Below are 20,933 nucleotides of genomic sequence, written 5' to 3' on the forward strand. Positions count from 1 at the left end.
AAGGTGTTTCAGACATATTGATGAGGGATTGAATGTGTTTCAGACATAATTATAGCAATTGTATTTTCTGATCCTGTGGTGCTTGTTGCCAGCTAGTGTTACAGATTACAAAACTGAACTGAAAAAAGCAATGAAAACGCTGAGTATTGTGGACATTGTGGCTTGCTTCCAGTGAATCGTAGAAACGGTCACACTTGTGTCACGTGGAGAAATTCACAATTTTGATGACACGTATTATGAGTAGGGCAAATTTCCCTTTAACAGATCTCACAGACGGTGTATAAATCCTAATTAACCCCACGAGAATCCTCTCCACCCTCGGATATTCATTTGCAATTGTGTTCACACATACCTCTGCCATTTCGCAAATGTTCCGAAGCTGAGTGAGTAAAAATCAAGGAGGACGTAGAGCTAATTAGACCCTCCAGTGGCCCCTTCCAGGGGGTATGGAACGACACAGCCTCCCTGAGCGAAGCAGAAAACCTAAATACTTTTTTGGCTTGTAGCCTACTGATGCCCAGTTCGACTGTCCTAACTGTAACCATGTATGAATTTAGCTTATGCGGATTTTGAGACTGACACATAACTAAACATGACACACATACATAACCATTATTTATTTATTCTAAAATTACCGGGAGGATTTGTTCGTTTCAATGTTCGTGATCGTTGTACTACTTGAACATGGGATCACGAATGTGTCATCAAGTTGTTCAGCTAATCGATACACTCGCTTGTTTCTGGAAGTCCTCCTTGGGGTTTCGTCAGCCACACGTGACCATGAAGTGCAATCGGAGCAAGTTGGTAGGGGAAAGGGGTTTGTTTGGGACAGCGGCATCCCAGTAATTACTAACCACGATTGAATCGATATTGCATACAGTAACATATGCCTTTTAGTTAGACTATTATACAAAGGACACATCTTCAAATCCAAATTGTCCTGAGATTTTTTTTTTTTAAATAGGGATTGTTTACGTGAAGCAATAGGCCATCGGACGTCGGATTACCCCCTACTGACCCCCTCCCCAGTCCTAAACCTTGTCGCTCCAGATCAGCGGTCGAGCTCGGACAAGAGCAGCAAGTTCAGACGCGGTGCTCCGTTCTGCTCCGTACGTTTCCCTGTCTGCCGGTGGCGCTGAACGGTTACAGGCACGCGGAACGGAGGGGGGCTGGGATGCGCGTGAGAGAGAACAGAACGAGAGAACCGGACGGGGGAGCGCGAGCATGTAGCAGATCTGTTTCTCTTCCAAGGCGACGTGTTCCGAACAGAAAAGAGAATGAGAAGCAAAAGAAGGATTAGCTTTAGTTTATATTCGTGAAAGGACGAATGTGGGAAATACAGCGAATAGAGACCGGATTTACGGTTTAATATCAACGGAAGAACTTATTTCACCCAAGACACATCTGGAAATTGTCGGTCTTCAGACGTTCACTGCAAGCAGCAGCTTTCGAGGTGAGGTTCCTAAATTAACATTGTGTGCGAATGCTGTTTACGGAATGGATGCTGTTCTGTTTAAGAGGTCTAGGCCTTGTGCACATCAATATTGTTCCGCTGTCAAGTAAACATAATTTTAGAGCGCTTTGGTCTTGAGGTGGTCATAGTCGGATTGTTTAGACCACAGTTAACCGTTTCTCAGCAGTACATGTAAAGTTTTAAAAGTCCACAGGGTGATCCTAAAGGGTAGGTAGCATTTCAAAATGTAAAACGTATATTTTCATAGTATACTAATCATGTCTCAATGCAAAGTTTCATTTCAGTTTTCTTTTTTCTGAGTTCTTGGATAACATTTAAAATCTGAAAAAGTTAAGTTTATGATTCTAAAGGGAACCTAACCGCCAGACTCTTCTCAACAATAAACTCCAGCGGAAATACATCTTAAAATCAGTCAATTCAGTCAAAACTGAACTCAGTTGTTCCTTCAGGAGTACCCTTTTCTCCCTACTTCAATTTCGTCAAATCCAATTGTATTTGAGGTCCCTTCTCAAATCAAGAACAGACTTAAAATGATTTAAAATACAGTTCATACTAAAAGGATATTTAAACTACAGAACCTGTCCTACAGTGAATGCATGTCAACTGTATTCCCACACTGTTCAAACACCTCCCACACTGTTTTTAAGACACACAAACACTAATTAGATTCAGTATCCTGGCCAACACACCTATCCATACTCAAATAAACAAAAAACACCACTGACTATTGAGGATCAAATTGATGTTAATATCTTTTGAATAAGTTTTGAATAATAAAAAACGTGTTTTGTTTGAATTCAGTGTAAAGCCATATTCACAGCACGAGGGACTGTGCAGGCAGTGGTATGTTGTTGACATTACAGTGCAGCGGACAGGCTCCAACTACAGTTCCACATCAAAGCGCTCATGATGCAGCCGTATCTAAACCCCGCTGTCGCCACATAATCCTTGCCTACGGGAAACACACAGGACCCAAGAATATTAACCCTGTTTCAATATGTGACTGATCTGCTAACTGATTAGTTCATTGATGGAGTTGACATGCAGGGTCTTTTGAGTGATGCTTCCAAGTGCGTCTAATGTCTTGATCTGTGACCCAGCCGATGCAGACATCTCTCAGGTTTTCATTTTCAAATTTCAAAGAGTAGGTTTAGGATTCTGCCACCATCCCAGCTTCCATCAGACGGCTGTGGTTCTCTGTGCAGCGGGAATGTTGGGTAATAAGCTGAGCCGCTGCCTACCTCTGACTCCACACAGCTGTTAGTGCAGGTTTTCTGAATCCCCCAAACCCACTCCAGCGGCATTCTGGGAACACGCACTCATGCATACATACACGTACACTCGCTTTCACTCCCAACCATTGTCAAAGTCTTGGCAGGACACCCTGTCTGACTCTCGTGACATCCCCAGTTGTTTTAGCTCGTCTCACCATCTGCTCAAGGAAATATCATGTCTAGCACACGTGGAGGGAGGGGCCTGGAGGAAAAGGGGAGAGGAGGGGGAGGGTTCAAATATGAGGTTAGGTTGTTACACAATGAAGAGACATCTTGGTTTAACGTTATTAAGGCCCCGTTTTAATAGTGTTTGGGTCGGATTCAACTAGGAGCAGAATTGGAATCGCTACTGGTCTGATTGGACAATATATTATCCTCACACAGTGAGAGATGAGAAATTAGATCTCTCTCCATTCCCCCTCTCAGGTTATTTTCACGTTGTGTAAAGGAGTGATATTTGAAATGCTTATTTGTGCTTTATGGGCTACACCACCGTGTTGAACACACACACACACACACACAGCCGTGAATGTTAGTAACAGGGTTTACCTTGTGTGTTAGGGTCTGTAGGTGTGGGTGTGTGTGTGCGAGCCCTGATGACGTTATGTCACCAGACCATAACATTACAGCTCAGCTATAACCTCACCGAGACCCTAAATCACAAGCCCTGTCAGCAGAGAGGGAGGAGGGACAAGAGGAAGGAGTGATGTGGGGGAAACGAAGGATGAGGATGATGAAGTGGCAGAAGGAGGGAGGGTTTTGGAGTGAGAGAGAGGAAAGGGAAAACCCAGAGAAAGAGAAGTAATGAGAGTGAGGGTAAAACGGAGCAAGCGTGAAGTGAATGAACAGATGAGGGGAGGAAACGAGGGAGCGCTGTGAGCGCCAGGGGAAAGGTGGCAGGATGAACAGGAGAAACCTGTGGATGTGGCGTTAACCAAGTGCTCCAGCTATCCCTACTGTAATGGCTAAATAAGGGGAGTGGGGAATGGGGTCTGTGGGAAGGTGTTGGAGCCAAGAGGGTGGGATGTTGGGTGAGATGAAATAGTCAGTCTTTTATTTATTAATTAATTTATTTTCCTTTCTTTGTATGGAGAAATCAACTGAGACCAAGGTCTCTTTCACAGCTGAGCCCTGTATTACAAAAGTCTAAACACATACAAAATGTAGTTAAGACGTACATTAAGCAAACAAATATTACAACTGACAGTAAAAAGATAATTGATGAGAGATATCTTTTGATTACTCTCTTCTCGCCCTTCTCTCCCCAGTCACATGCCCTCCACTACAAGGTCGACAGACACAGCGCTGGCTGTATGTGGACAGTGTAGGCCAACACCAGTGGACCATCATAACATGGCTGCTCTATATTCCCTAGTTTACATTACATCGTCCAAACATGGCTGCTCTGTATTCCATAGTTTACATTACATCGTCCAAACATGGCTGCTCTGTAGTTCACCGTTTACATTACATCGTCCCAACATGGATGCTCTGTATTTTACCGTTTACATTACATCGTCCCAACATGGATGCTCTGTATTCCATAGTTTACATTACATTGTTTCAACATTACGTCATCTGTACAGCTCAGACAAGGCTTTAATGGGCAATGTAACAACTTGTTTAAAAAAACGAAACGGTGAAGGAACATTCATTTAAGTTAGATTAGGAAGATGTAGTGAGCTTCAATTTGCTCCATCACGGTGTGAACGTCAGTTGTAGATGTGGCCATCTGTATGCGGCCAAACTAGAGTATGGCCATAAGCTAAGCACATTTAAGTATTTGCAGTAGTCTAGCGTTTCAATTATCATAACACAACAGTAATTCCACACAGCGATGATGATGATGTCTGCCTGAACCTATACAAATGGTAAAGCTGGGCAACTATGTATAGGATATGACTCAGTGATTCAGGAAAGCTCTCTCTCGGGATAATTCAGGTAAATGTAGACGTTATTGGTGAACATTAGCCAAATGCTGTCATCATTCTGCCCTACCTGAGGGCCTCTGGTGAGAAGGGATGGAAAGGGTCATAGAAGGATGAGGAGAATCAGAACCAATTCACTATGAAGCTGGTGTTTTCTTGGTTTCCCTGTATTTGTGTGTTTTCTCTGTGTTAGCCTATCAACTTGTTCGGTTAGGAGCAGTAATACGTGGGTACCTGGCTAAAGCCATGAACTCTCTCACTCACTATGTATCGTTTCAAAAAGAAATACTGTGGCGAGAAGTGAAGGCAAGTTCTCTAAACAATGCTGACAGGTATCCCAATGCTCTAACGACTCTTCGTTTCCTTTCTGTACATCTGCGCTGAAGCAATACAGTTCCAGAAGAGTGTCTTAATGTCAGTGGGCTGACCCTCAATAAGATTGCTTTTGTAATCTGATAGCACAGATGGTGCTGGAGGCATATGTGAGAGGAACCAGAATCAATGCTTTGCGTGTAATTGCCATAGGAGTAATGTACATGCATACGTTATAATGGAATTAAGGAGATCACATTAGGATCCTGAGTGTTTTATTTTGCCGTCGGCTATCAATCAATATAATTTAATTTGTATGACGTTATTCGGAAAAGAAAAATCACAAAGTGCTAAACAGCAACCCCAACAACAGTACTTCATGGCTAGGAAGAAACCTTGAGAGGAGCAGACTAGAAAAAGGAGTGAGGTCACCAAGGCCCAGCTCCAGACGTCCCCAGATGGACCAGTGTGGTCTAAAGTGTCGTAGGCTGTCAGTTGACGGGTGTCAGTGCCTGATGTGTAACTGACAGGGTTGAGTTAGTGTTGGCAAAGCAGACCACACAGCGAACACACAGCACACCCTGTTTTAACGTTTACATCGTACTACACAGACCCTTAACCATGTAAGTCGACAACAAAACGGCGTCAATACTAGTGGCAAAAGGTTTGATGAAGCATTTTGCGTGATTAGGTTGGCTGAAAGGAGAAGAACAGCTGCTATTGATCTCACCAGGCCTGTCGTGATTGTCCTGAGGCCTAATAGCGATCTACTGCAGCTATATACCCTGTGCCTGTAGATGGAGACTGGGAGCACAGCTTCAGAGAACCGCTTCACATCGAAGTATTTCTCACATGTCAAGCTTTTCGGTGAATCAGCCGTTCATGTCAATAAGAGAGTTTGAGTGACTGAACTTCAAGTCTAAATGCTGCCTTTGCTTGTATTTCCCTCTCCGGGGAGTTCCCAGCCAGCTGCCTCTTTCTCCGATTTTAAACAGACAACAGGCGTGCCTTGGGTGATTCATTGATGATGTTTATAAATGACTCCCACTCACTAGACACTGAGAGTATCCATAGTAGGTGTATGCTGACTCCACTGCCCACTTGTTCGGTGTCTGTTATTTTGGATGATTTTTGGGACAGAAGATGTAGAGCTCAGTAATGGCAGTTCTGTACCTAAATATCTCATTGATACATTATAACATTACATACATTGTTACATTGATACATTATCCATTTTGTGAGCATTGAATGGCATGGTGTGATGATTATGTTGATCAGTTATACTCTACCTTGAAGCTGGTATTTTTCTGTTAAGGCACAAAGTGAGATTCTAGTCACCTAACTGTTGGTTATTAACATTTACCCAATAAAATAAAATATAAATTTAGCCCATCAACAATCAACTCTAATTTCCCTGTGCGGTGGGCCAACATTGGAGTCTTAGTTTAATGAGATTCCAGATCCTACACTGATGTTTTGAATAACCCAGTGGTTAACAAAACCTTTCTTTTACTGGCCCAAACAGAATGTCTACTGGACATGGGCTTGTTTTTCAAATGTATTGGGGCCATTCAGGGCCTAGCTGCTATGCTATAGTACCTAGTTCTTCAAACCTCTCCAAAGATTCCCCTAGATATTGCACACAATTGTTGTAGTATTGAACAGGCTCCACAAAATTAAAAAACCAAGGGCTTGATGATTAGCTGACAGGTCCTATCACATGTGCTAGCTCTGGAATAGATCAAGTACTGTACATGGAATGACTGAGGTTCCCTGAGGAGGGGGCTGAATACCTCTGGATAGCATATGCAGCTGTTCATTGGCAGTAAGTAGCTTAGAATTGCATTGTATTCACTGCACATATTTTTGTTGCAACAGTTCGTAAATTTAAGACGTTATCGAGCTGACTGCAATTGGTTGGAAAAAGGCTAGTGTGATCAACAGTTGCCAGCATACTGTATCGCTAGTCATTTGTTGACTGTCTATTCTGTTTAAAGTTTGCTTTTATTAATCTCTTTCTGTAAAATAAATGATCAGTGAGTGGATTCATGCAGGCTTCATTTAGGTCTGGGCAGCTCTGGTGTGCTGAGGGAACGAATCATTTGTGGTAGCCTACAGTTCGAGTGTTTGACAAGTTGTCACTTGGAGAATGAAAATATTCTTGAATAGAAATACCATGACCTTTCCTTGTGTTTCCTCATTGGTTTCCAATGGTAGACCGCGATAATTGAAACTAAAACGCAACCGTTTTCAGAGCATTTACTAGCCATGTCGGGGCACTGACTGACGAGATTTACTTCCCAACACGCTTTTACTGGACTGGCGGGCCATCGTTAAAGACCCTGTAACGAGGCAGGAGGTCATGGTGGCTTTCAAATCTTTTATGTGTGTTGTGTGTCTATGTGGTTTATCACCATCTCTGGTCTACTTGCAACCGAGATTTTACAGCTTCAAAACATGCTGTCACTGCTCTGTCAGTGTAATCTGAAGCTTGTATTAACCCAAAACAGAATGCTGAACGCCTTGGAATAGAAAGACTCCATCAGCACTGTAGCCTCCAGGGTTGGCCCAGTCAGACAGTGAACTGTCCCAGAGAGCAGTTGTTTTCTTTGTGTTCCAGTTCTTTTGGCTGACTGAAGGGATTGGCTCTGGGAGAGTTGTCCGCTCTCCTGCTGAGGGTGAGAATCGTGTCTGTTAGAAGAGGACGAGTTTGGAAAGGAGCGAGAAGGTGAAAACAAGGGAGAGACCCGGGGCAGAGAGAGGAAGTGTCCATCTGGAAACAACCACTGGAACAGAGAGGACCTGGGCAGACTGGGACAAAACATCGGCCTAATACACCGGCCCATTTTCTCCCCATTCCTTACATCAGTGAAAGCTTTCAATCTGTTCTTCGTCTCAGGCTGTTTTCTGTTCTCTCATCAAGTGATAATACTCTCAACCATTAGACTGTTATCAATGTAATCTTGTCTTTACTAATGTATTTCTGAAGTGAGTCATCATTTAGAATGGGACCTTACCAGCCATGCAGGAATGGGGGGGGGGGGGTATTAATGTCCATATAAATGTCCATTTGGTTTGACTTTAAAATGAGGTCCACACTGAAAAGCTGCGTTTCCCACGTATTTCAATATGTTGTTGAATTTGTTTTCTTTTAAAACTGACACCAGCGATCAGACTGAGGTGATTTTGGATTGTATTTGCATTGATGTCAGCAGAGCACTGACTACCAGACCATTAGCCACCTGGGCTGTTGGTGAGTTGTGGACTACTAACGCATCTAAGCCATTCATGTACCAAGAGCGAAATAGAAGGAGAGTAGCATATTTGACTGTGGTAATGACTCATGACTTCCAGTTTGGAGGTGATTCGGGAAAAAGCCTGTGGCTACTTTGCCCACAAACCGGCCAAATTATTCCCTGTCAGACCTTCATTATTAGCCAGATTATAATCATTTTTAGCTAATTAGACAGGTCTACCAGGGACAGCATTGAGCATCTGCTCTGCCCCTGGGTGGATGAATGAATGGATGGATGAGGGAGAGTGTGGAGAAAACAGAGAGGTAGGAGACAGAAAGCAAAATATAGATTTCAGCAGTACAGAGGAACATTTGAGGAGGACAAAGGGAAGTGTGAGGAGGACAGAGGGACTTTGGAGATGTAAGGAGGAATAAAAGGGACATTTAGAAGACTGTCTCTGTGGATTTTCACACTGAGGTCATCTTTTATACTCATGTATCGAACACTGTGTCTAGTCTCGCAGTGACAATACTAGATAGTACTACAATACTACAGTAGTGTTAAACAAATATACTACCGCCTGTTTAGGTCAAAACCGATTGAAAGAACTGTTCACTATTTCTTGTCTGAGAGTTTTCGGCTTTGTCACTCAAGTACAATTTTTAAGCCATATTGGCTTTAGGTTTGTTTTTGTCTTTATTTACTGTGGCTCAACTCCATGCACACAGCAAATATGCATGATTGTGTATTACAACGTGCTCACAGATCGTATAGATGTTGTCTTCATCCTCCATATCTAGGTCCACACATGGAATAGACTGTATGTGCGGCATCTTATACCCCTGGTCCTGTCTGTTGTGGGGTGTCGCTTGAGTACCCCTTGCCTGTGGCTTCACCCCAGACAGCGACCACAGTGAATTAGGTTAAAGGTCACTGGAGCGTCCTGTCTTTGGCGGCGGAGAGCTGGAGGGGTGTTGACACGGTTTGGAGGGTGTTTTTGGGGAGAAAAATCTGTCTGGTAGTTTTGGCCCTGGGCGCTGGGCCATGTTTTAGCCAGACTGGCCTCAGTCGGACTAAGAGAGCTGGTGTAAGCCTGACCAGGCCGGTTTTGGGGTAAAACAGCAAATGTTCTGTAGGTTGACAAGAGTTTGGAGAGAAGTTTGTTACTGCCTGAAAGCGTCATCTTTACATTGGTGTAACACGTCAAGGACAGTTTTGCTAAGTCATTTTATGTTTTCATAGATGTACACTGAACAAAATTATAAACGCAACACTTTTGTTTTTGCCCCCAGTTATCATGAGCCAAACTCAAAGATCTAAGACTTTCTCTATGTACACAAAAGGCCTATTTCTCTCAAATATTGTTCACAAATCTCAATCTGTGTTAGTGAGCACTTCTCCTTTGCCGAGATAATCCATCCACCTCACAGGTGTGGCACATCAAGATGCTGATTAGACCGCATGATTATTGCACAGGTGTGCCTTAGGCTGGCCACACCTGTGCAATAATTATGAACAATATTTGAGAGAAATAGGCCTTTTGTGTACATAGAGAAAGTCTTGGAGCTTTCAGTTCAGCTCATGATAAATGGGGGCAAAAACAAAAGTGTGGCGTTTTATAATTCTGTTCAGTGTAGATACTTGAATTTGGACTGGTATGTTCCTGCTATATTAGGAGGCTCTAGGAAATCAACTGGTTGTGCTGAGGTATTCATGTTTCGGGAGGAGGCGAGGGAGGGATAGGGAGTAATCACAGGTGATACCTATTTTCCAGTCCCTTACCTTCTAACCAGGATAAAAAGAAACAAAATGGGGGAGGACGGCTATAACCGAGAGGGGGGGGGGGCAATGGGAAGATGGAAAGAGCATATCCTCTCATTTTCTCGCTGCAGCGCTGCAAAGAGATTAGTTTCACTTACATAACCCCCTCTTCCCCTCATCTCTGCTCCCTCCCTGTTTTCCTAACTCGCGCTCTTTCCTTTTATTCTGTCTCTTCTGGGAGAAGACCGGATTGGAGCCGCTTTAATTGCTATTCTGACATCTCCTTCATTTGTTTGTTTATTCTTCCTCTTATTTGGGGTGTATTAGAGAGAAAGAGAGGGAGGAGGAGGAGGAGGAGGAGGAGAAGGAGGTTGAAGAGCAGGGTTGAAGCTAAGCAGAGTGAATGGAATAGGACGGAGCAGAAGATGAAAGACGGAGTAAGCTGGAATGGGCTGAAGAAAATGAAGGGAGAGGAGAGGAGGGGTCGGAGAGATATTTATAGTTCATCCTGCTGTTGGTATTGAAGGGCAGGCCTAACATCCATGTCAGTCCTCAGTCCTCCATGTCAGTCCTGCTCAGCCTGATACACACAGGCTGTCACGCAAACCAGGGAATTATGACCTCCTGTAGAGGAAGGGTTACACTGATGTGTGTGTGCAACCACTTTTCCTCCAAAGTAATGTCATAAAAAAAAATAAAAGATTCACAACAGTGATGGAAACATGACATTTTGTCGTGGTGTTATTCATATTGACAGTTTTTACCTTGGATGTGGTGGGAACCTCTGGAGTTAAATTAACAGAAATGGCGTTGTAGTGATGTGAACTTGGAGGTTATGTAATGATCTGCTCCTTCTGCTAAGACTGTGGATGGTATGCAGTTTATTAGCCTACAGATTAAAGAAGGAACTTTGCTGGGTGGTGAAAGTGCACAGTAAAGATCTTGATGCTATATTCCAATAATAATTTAGTCTTATTCTGGTGAAAGGTTGGTTGTGTTTCTGACCGTTTTATGATTGAAGTCAATGTCGCTGTTATCCATAATAGTTTTATCTGATGTATAAAGAGGCCGACCAACAGTGTGTGACCGGTTTGTCTGGAACTCAGGACCCTAGACAGCGGTTGGTCACATTCGCAGTGACACTCAGCATTTTCTTTGACCCAACTTTAAATAGAATTGCAGTTAATCTGCAGATGCATATTCGCTATAAAAACATTAGTTTAAAAGACCATTTAGCAGATTACTTAGATTTCAAAACACAACGGAAGTCTGTCGCCAGTTCAATGTCGATCTATTGTGCTTTTTTTTGAGGAGAAAAATAACAAAAAAAAAATGTATAGCCTCAAAAACACACACACACACACACAAATGCACACACGCACTTAAAACATGCAAACAGGCCCCACCAACCACTACAATGTGAATATATTGACTCATCCATGTGGATTGTTGTACTGACAGCAGGGATGTCAATGTCTAGGTTCCAACTAGTTGGATAGGTCTGGCCTGGAAATGACCAACAGAAACTAGAAAGCAGACAGGTTTACTATTCTTATTTGAATTGTCGCACTGATTGTGGCTGAAGGTCAAAGATTTCGCTACATAAACTACACAATCTGTTTTCTGTTTCTCTGTGTCTTTGTCTCTCTCTCTCGCTCTCTCAGTCTGGCTTTCTAGCTCTGTCTTCCTCTCTGGTAGAAACACACACGCACACAGTGGTCCTATTCTGTTAGTGAAAGTCAGGGCCAACCCAGAGGTTTGCTCTGATGACATCACTTCTCTTGTTTATTGTCGTGGCCCTAGGCAGAGTGACTGTAACCAACACACTCGCTCTGTCCTCAGCTGGTCAGCAGACACAGCCAGAACTGGCAATTTAAAAAACAAAATGTCTTGATGAGCCATCCAGTGGTGTCTGACACTGATTTCTCCCTCTGCTCCCTGTCAGTCTTCTTCTGTCCACTTCTCTGTGTTTTGGTGGTGAACCAGTGTTAGATCACTGTGTATCAACCTCTCCCTCTTCCATTAGGACCCAGAGTAAGGACCGACCCTGGACTCCGAACTAACACTACACAACCCCTAAACCCTCAGCCTCTGAAGGAAGTTTTACAAGTTTCAAGGTTTATTTGTCAAATGCACCGAACAACACAGCGTCATCCTGCACAATGAAATTCTGGTGACACGGCACCCGACAACTACATAGTGAGTTAAGAAAAAGATTATATAAGCAAAAATATAAAGGAAAGCAACAATATACAGCTTCCTTTCCAAAAAAGTTGAAAAGGAAGGTTTTGAGTGATGTACAGAAGGGTTAAAATTAAGAGACCACTGCAAATTGAACGCTTCTGTTCCTCACTCAAAACTTTCCTTTTCAACTTTTTTGGAAAGGAAAGAAAAAGGTGCAGTGGTCTCTTAATGTTTTCCGGAGCTGTGCATAACACTGTACACTAGCAGCTGTTTAAAAAGAAAGCTAGCAGCAATCTTGAAAGAATTAATGAACATTTAGATTTATATACATTGTCACATCTGAGTGTACTTCAATCAATCACATTTATTTATAAAGCCCTTTTTACAACCGCAGTTGTCATAAAGTGCTTTTATCGAGACACTTGCAAGGTAGAGTGATAATCAGAGTGAGGTAATTAACTAAGGACTTTACTAAGTAGCTACACACCTCACAAGGAGTTTGACCAATGAGGTTAGAGTCTTGCACAAAAATGTAGTCATGTTGATAATGTTTGACACCTTCCAACCAGTGGCTACAGTTTGAAATTAATTGTGGGTGATATCAAACCTGCAAGTTAAAAAGGCGGTTTGCTTGTTCCCTGAAGTAAAATCTAGGCAGATGGGGGCGGCTTTTGTAACTTCATATGGAAATAGAAAATGCATCCGTTTCCCCTGAGGGAAAGTGACTGGGCTGAGTGCTTAAGGGCTGTCTAGTGTATGAATAGAGTCCTGCCTTATTTGCATCAGTGGCACTGATCTTCCTGTCAGGCAGTAACCTGGCCAGCTATGAACTGAGATGAGTCCACAGATTTAGATAGATAACTAATCTTTGCTTACTGTCCTGTTATGGTGTCTGTAGAAGCACGGGCAGTGCTATGTTTGACACTTGCTTCTATAGCCACAAACCCCTATAAAACCCCTCATAAATGTGTCTTATTAAAATGTCTAATAAACTTTACTTTATCCTTAATCACACCATATAAACCTTATGTCTAACCAAAGCCCACTTGCACATTAGTTGTTTATGACCTTTAGGTGTTGGTGATGCAGCTTAAAGCAATTTACAGACCTGGTAACCCAACTAGAAGAAAAAGATGTTGCCCTGGTCATTGGCTAATCCCTCCTAACCTGTATGAATGAAAACACTGTCCCTTGCACTGTCCATGCTAAACAGGTTATATACAACCAAAGCTTTTTACCTACTTTCCGGGAATCGGCTCTGAGGTTTTGCGGGACCCTGTTTGTGGTTTTCCTCAGTTCTCCGTTCTGGAATAAGGTTCAAGATAGATTCTGTAAGGAGGAACAATCTACGACCCCTTGCTGAAAACAGGGGTGCCAGTAATTATATATTTTGTAATTATTTATTATTTATTCCATTAATGAAGTATAATGTATCCCACATCCTAGAATATTACACAAAACTGTAGCTTGACCGTACACAGAAACACAACAGCTTGACCGTACACAGAAACACAACAGCTTGACCGTACACAGAAACACAACAGCTTGACCGTACACAGAAACACAACAGCTTGACCGTACACAGAAACACAACTGCTTAACCATACACAGAAACACAACAGCTTGACCGTACACATAAACACAACAACTTCACCGTACACAGAAACACAACAGCTCATAGGGTTGATGAAGGGCTGTGAAACCAGCACAGGGACAATACATGGACAATGTGTCTTCTTTACTTCTCTCTGACTTCCAAGCCTAATTTCCCTGGCAGATATTAATGTTTGTTCTCTCTTACTCCTTTTGCTCTTTTTCTCTATTCCTCTCTCTCCCTCAGTCCTTCCCTCTCTTCCCAGGCTGTTTAGATAATGATAATAGTTGGTTTGACCATACTGCAGTGTTATGGTTTGACCATACTGCAGTGTTATGTTTTGACCATACTGGAGGGTTATGGTTTGACCATACTGGAGGGTTATGGTTTGACCATACTGGAGGGTTATGGTTTGACCATACTGGAGGGTTATGGTTTGACCATACTGGAGGGTTATGGTTTGACCATACTGGAGGGTTATGGTTTGACCATACTGGAGGGTTATGATTTGACAATACTCCAGTTTGGTTAGGGTTAGCATCTCTTGTGACTGGAACTCACAAGCATTGGGGTCCAATATGGTGGCTTTTACGCCCGGCCACCCTCCCCAACCATGCCTCCCTAGTAGAACTGTACTACATTTGTACCTACATGCATGTGCTAGTGCCCCAGGCCGCGGTACTTACTGTCCGAATGTGCAGACAGGGAGCTGCTTTATTGTATCACACACATATCCAACATGAGCCTGCCCTGAGTGGACTAATGCAGCAACGCTGAAGGAGAAGGATTTATTATTTATTCATTTCAGTCATAAATAGTGACAGAGTTTAGTCTTGAACCAGGGAGCCTGGGCACAACAACATTACCAATGTGCATGTTCAAGAGGGCTTTATGCTGTGGCGTACCACAGTCTCAGTGGGACCCTCCTCAAGAAGAAATTACCACGGACAGACGACACAAGTGTTGGCCCGATTGGCACGTGGGTGTGACAGAGGACGGACAGATGACGCGCGAAACATACCAATGTGACATGACAGATAGGGGGTGTCTGACACCACAGGAATTCTCACTGAAAAGAGGAGTATAGAATGTGAAAGAGGGAAAGATACAGAAGAGAGAGAGAAAGGGGAAATGAAGATGGAGAGAGACTCTAGGAGTGACTGGAGTGTGGGGAAGGACAGCTGGATCCGGCCTGTTGAGTCATTCTATCCGGCCCGCGATACATCCAAAACTTTTTAAATAATACAAAATAAAAAATACCTGACGAGGTCCGAAGATTGTTACTTTATTTTACTGTTGCATGTTTATGTATTTTAAAATTAAAAGTTCCATGGCACCCCCGGTAATAAGTACAGCAGTATCATACTGTCTGTTTAAAATACCTTTAAGTTGAAACAAGGTATTTGCGTTGCTATGATACGTAGGGACCAGCACCACAATCCACGCGCGGAAGTTATCATTTGTACGTACTATACACAATTGACGGCTAGCGATCTCTGGAAATGGGCCTAAAAAAAGTTGATAACGAAAGTAGGGTATTAAAAAAACTATTGAGAGGAAAATATTTTGCAGATGTGGCAGGTAAAGCAACTTGCTTAATATGTTAAGCTAACGTACAATTTGCAGAGGCACTTCCAGAGCAAGCATGCAGGGAAATACAAAAACTGTCACTCGATGCTACAATTCAACAAGTCCAAGCGCAGATGCAGACTCACTGATGAACATCTTGCAGTAGCACCGTACACTGCTTCAACAGAACCACACACTGCTTCAATAGTACCGCACACTGCTTCAACAGAAATGACTCCTGACTTCACCTTACTTGTCAAGCCCATACAAGGCTCTCCTGTTCATATTGAGTGCGTAGCCCTAAAAGTTGATTTCTTGGGTCTGGGCTGCTGGAATCACTGTCGTTAAAAGCACGTAGTACAAAAAATATACTGTATGAAGTTGGATGACGGCAATTATACCAACATTTGCTTTGAGTGAAAATCTTCTGAAGTGATTTCATAGACTTATGTCTGCCCTAATAACTATTATACCTATATAACTGTTATACACTATACCTTATGTAATGTAGCTTACTCTGTTGAGTGGAAAGTTAAGTTTTAAGGCAAATATGTGTTGCAACATTGCTGTTGAGTAATAACCATAAAAAGGGATGTTTTTTAGGCCTTTGCCTGCCATAATAACAGTTGTTAACAGAAAAAAATAAACATTGTTAAAGTAAATTGAGTTCAATTATGAAAACGTTTGCTGAAACCTGGACTGAACCAGGAAGTTAGAGAGAGTCTGAGGAGGACCTTGGGGTACTGGACATGGCTGCTGAGTGCTTCTGAGAGTAGAGGGGTAACATGTGAAGAAAGAAAACAAGATAGGAGAAGAGTAGAACAAAAACAAGATCAGTATTGATCAGTTAACAGCCGACCGCTCGATCAATATGGGTGTGATGAGGTCACTGTATCCAGGTTAACGTGGAAATTAGATACTTTCTCCAGGGACAACCAGGTTAAATAAAGGAGAGAAAGAAGCGAGCTAGATGAGTGAATTAAAGGAGTAAATCAATAACTACCAGGCTGTGATGTTGTATTGAAAGCCTAAGGCCTGGAAACACATTTACAATTTATTTTCAAATGTTCCCAAAATGTGATTCTTTAAATGTATTTATTTTCTAGGGAAAGCTTTTCTTTGGTGTTCCATGTGTATCGTTCATTACAGTAAACGCTCATTACTGCCTCTCAATTTCATTATACTCAGCAGAGAACGGGTAGATTGTGTGGAAGAGTTTTCTTCCATTAGGGGGACGTTGGGAGGCTGTCCCTCTGCCAGGTGGTTTCCCTACTGATGATCAGAACAAGCCAGATCAAGCCGGATGGCCTCCATAACTCTGCAAAGAAAAAAGGTTAACTGTGTAGCCTTGTTGTCAAGACTTTCGTAGTTGTTAGATTTGTCAGGATGGACTGAAGGAAGCATTGCAAGAAAGCTAGAATGTTCCTCAGAGTAACAGGGCTATAGGCATTAAACTGCACTAGGGTTAATGTTGAATAACAATGGATCTCAGTATCTGCTGGCCTTAAGATATTCATAGAGTCAGTGTAACTGTATAGATCTATCATCAGGGCAACACAGGCAAACACTGTCTCTTTTCACTTCCTCTTAACTACAAGATAAATGAGCTTCATCACGGTCATTTGTCTTGTGTTCACTGTCCGGAGGTCACAGCTTCACCTGATCCCTCTCTGTCTCCCTGTTCTCCAGCTCCTCTCTGTCTCCCTGTTCTCCAGCTCCTCTCTGTCTCCCTGTTCTCCAGCTCCTCTCTGTCTCCCTGTTCTCCAGCTCCTCTCTGTCTCCCTGTTCTCCAGCTCCTCTCTGTCTCCCTGTTCTCCAGCTCCTCTCTGTCTCCCTGTTCTCCAGCTCCTCTCTGTCTCCCTGTTCTCCAGCTCCTCTCTGTCTCCCTGTTCTCCAGCTCCTCTCTGTCTCCCTGTTCTCCAGCTCCTCTCTGTCTCCCTGTTCTCCAGCTCCTCTCTGTCTCCCTGTTCTCCAGCTCCTCTCTGTCTCAATGTTCTCCAGCTCCTCTCTGTCTCAATGTTCTCCCTCTCATCTTTGTGTCCCTGTTCACTGTTCTCCAGCTTCTCTCTGTCTCTGTGCAGAAATCAGACCAGAAGTCTATTTAGCTGGAACACAGTGTGCCCCAAATCCATCTTTGAATAAACGTCAGAAATGGAAGCTGGTAAATCATGTTTTATGTATGTTTGCTGACACAATGCAGCGGGACACAGAGGGGAAAGTGGGCCAAGCATCATAGCCTTCCGTATTATAGTGTTTACGCTGATTTCCCCTCTTCCTAAGAAAATGACAGCAGCATGGCAGCAATCAACACGGGGGGGGGGGGGCATTCTAGAAATGCTGGGATTTTAGCTAAAAACTTACAAATAGGAAAAGACACTACATAGAAATTGCATTAGCTTGGAACAGTACTGTATGTGTCACGTCTATGGAATTAAACTTGCTTTGGATAGTTGTAGGTTGTAGGCTACAGTGAGACTGACTGGGTAAAGACTCATTTTAATTTTTAACACGTCTTTCTCCCACTACCTCTCTTTCTCCCTCTCTCTCTTCCCCTTCTCTCTCCTCCATCTCCTTTCTCTTTTTATCTCGTCATCCCCTTACCTCTACTTCTGACTCTGCCCCATCTCTCTCTCACTCTCTTTCCTTCTCTGCAGTAACTAACGTTCATGCTGGTTTTGGCACAGCTGTATTTTTCTGCGTGTGAGAAGGGAGTTGGATGGATTTAAGTGTCTTGTTGCCCACTGGATGGTTTGGCTGGAGACAGTGCATTAGGCATGAGATGGAAAGAAGCAAATAAAAGAGAGGCTACGAGAGGGACAGGCTACGAGAGGGACAGGCTACGAGAGGGACAGGCTACGAGAGGGACAGGCTACGAGAGGGACAGGCTACGAGAGGGACAGGCTACGAGAGGGACAGGCTACGAGAGGGACAGGCTACGAGAGAAAGATGGAACAAGAGGACATTGAACAAGAGAGACGCAACATGAGAATGGAAGAGGCAGAGATGAAAATGTAGTTAGTTCATAATCTCAGAACATTATCCATCCGTTCTGCAGCTCAACCAGAGGGTGGGAGGGTTAGGGTGTTTGTTCTACTTTATCTGCACTGGGATAAAAACACAGTTAAGGAATTCTTTTTATGCTATTTATTAAGATGGATGAATAATAAACAGTACAATTTTACAGCTTAGTAATGATGACTTCCACCTCAGCGCAGGTTTAGGGTTGATGAACAGCGATGATGACATTTTCAGTTTACTGTACTTCCTGATGATTGAATTGAAATGGAAATGACCCCTGCATCCGCTTGTCAACTGCTGAGTCAGACGGGAAGGTCCATGAGGAGAGCACATATGCTGGCATACCCATAATCTACCAGGACAGATTGATAATCCCACATTCTAATCTGAACACAGGCAGAGGTTTATGTAAGAGATTTCTCAGAGGCATGTCATCTACTGATTGGAAATCTTACAGAAAGAGAGAGAGTCTGTGTGTGTGTCTGTCTGTGTGTTGCTGATCCCTGGTATCCATCTGGGACAAAAACTTTCCCAAACTGTGGTTATTAGATCAGAAAAACACAACTAATTGGGAACACTTGGGTAAAGTTGTGGATTTAGGGCAAAAGTTAAAATTCCTGATTAGGTTTAGGATTAGATTACATTTAGGGTTACGGTTTGGCAGTACTTATTCAGGTTACAGTTAGTTTGGGTTCAGGCATCATGGTTAGGTTATTCAGGTTACAGTTAGGTTGGGTTCAGGCATCATGGTTAGGTTATTCAGGTTACAGTTAGGTTGGGTTCAGGCATCATGGTTAGGTTATTCAGGTTACAGTTAGGTTAGGTTCAGGCATCATGGTTAGGTTTTTCAGGTTACAGTTAGGTTAGGTTAAGGCATAATGGTTAGGTTATTCAGGTTACAGTTAGGTTGGGTTCAGGCATCATGGTTAGGTTATTCAGGTTACAGTTAGGTTGGGTTCAGGCATCATGGTTAGGTTATTCAGGTTACAGTTAGGTTGGGATCAGGCATCATGGTTAGGTTATTCAGGTTACAGTTAGGTTGGGTTCAGGCATCATGGTTAGGTTATTCAGGTTACAGTTAGGTTGGGTTCAGGCATCATGGTTAGGTTATTCAGGTTACAGTTAGGTTGGGTTAAGGCATCATGGTTAGGTTATTCAGGCTACAGTTAGGTTGGGTTCAGGCATCATGGTTAGGTTATTCAGGCTACAGTTAGGTTGGGTTCAGGCATCATGGGTAGGTTATTCAGGTTACAGTTAGGTTGGGTTCAGGCATCATGGTTAGGTTATTCAGGTTAGAGTTAGGTTGGGTTCAGGAATCATGGTTAGGTTATTCAGGTCAGAGTTTGTTTTAGGGTGATTAGCTTTGGTGTCCACATGTAGATCAGTGCAGGCTCAAAACATTGGTCAAAGCAGAGGTCATGTGGGGTGGCCTTGTTTTTTCATTATCAATGAAATATTCAAAAGTGTTAAGTTCTTGTGTCTCCTCCTTCCTGTTTTTCTCCTATCTATATCCATTCTCTTCCCTCCCACTTTCTCCTCAATTCTCCCCCTCTTCTCATTCTCCTATCTACATTCCTTATTATCTTTCCTTTCTCCTATTTATGTCATATCCTTCCTTATCCGCAGCGAGATACTGGAACAGTTAGGTTTAACTCCCTTGCTCAAGGACGGAACAACACATTTTTCACCTTGCCTACTTGGGATTTGATCTAACTTCTTTGGAGTTACTGGTCAGATGCTCAAACGACTAGCCTCCTCTGTCACATGTGGTTTCCCCTTCTTACCTTGTTAGTCACCCATGTCAATAATAGCAGGAGGACGGTGGACCCCTCACCCCTTCTTCTCCCCCTCCGTGTCCCCCAGGACAGGGCTTGGCCATCTGTCCAGGCCAGGATGGGAGAACAGTCCCCGGTGTCCTCGTTAATCCCCTCCTTCAAGGCTCTTCAGCATGATTAGGATGATCTTCTGCTCCATTACCTGCAGCGTATCAACAGGACGGTGTCGGGACAATGAGGGGGCAGGCATATTGAATGCATATATTTTGGGGTACATGACTGAACTGGGGGGATGGACGTGGGTCATAGTTTCTTTGTCAGTCTGTGTGTGTCATCTGTTCATCGTTATAATGGGGGGGCGGGGGGGTTATAAAATGACCTCAACTCAACTTGCTCCTCTAAATAAGATCAGTGTACTCACATTACCATAAAGAGATTAACTTGACGAACACAACCAAGATGTGAAGCTAAAGCGTATCATCATTAATCAGCGAACATACTGACAGATGCTTTGGAGTAACTGAAACATGTGGGGTTCCTTCTTGAGTTTAGATGATTAGCTTGACAGACACGCCACCATACGTGTTTCTTAATTCTACATCATTGTTAGGCTGTATCAGAAAACCACTGAGAGATGTTTTAAAGCAACATAATAATCACCCTAAGAACACTTCCTGGTGTCACTTTTAAACAGCAGGAACGTGGCCTATTACCTTCCTGTTTAAATAAAATAAATAAAAAAGGATATTGAAAGCGTGAGGACAAATGAGAGAGGAGAGGAAAGAGGGGAAGACAGGGGAGATCAAGA

At 43.0% G+C, this 20,933-nt stretch overlaps 1 protein-coding gene across 1 annotated transcript in view; it reads left to right on the plus strand.

Annotated features, from left to right (window-relative positions):
- Positions 1-1,063: 1,063 nt before the first annotated feature.
- LOC105010624 (leucine zipper putative tumor suppressor 2 homolog) overlaps positions 1,064-20,933 on the plus strand; it is a 50,850-nt gene continuing 30,980 nt past the window's right edge. Inside the window, exon 1 of the mRNA XM_010870053.5 lies at positions 1,064-1,453. The gene's annotated coding sequence lies outside the window, so the exon portion shown is untranslated. The remainder of the gene's footprint in view (positions 1,454-20,933) is intronic.

The sequence above is a fragment of the Esox lucius genome, chromosome 6, assembly GCF_011004845.1.
Source record: "Esox lucius isolate fEsoLuc1 chromosome 6, fEsoLuc1.pri, whole genome shotgun sequence".
Classification (NCBI taxonomy): Eukaryota; Metazoa; Chordata; class Actinopteri; order Esociformes; family Esocidae; genus Esox; species Esox lucius.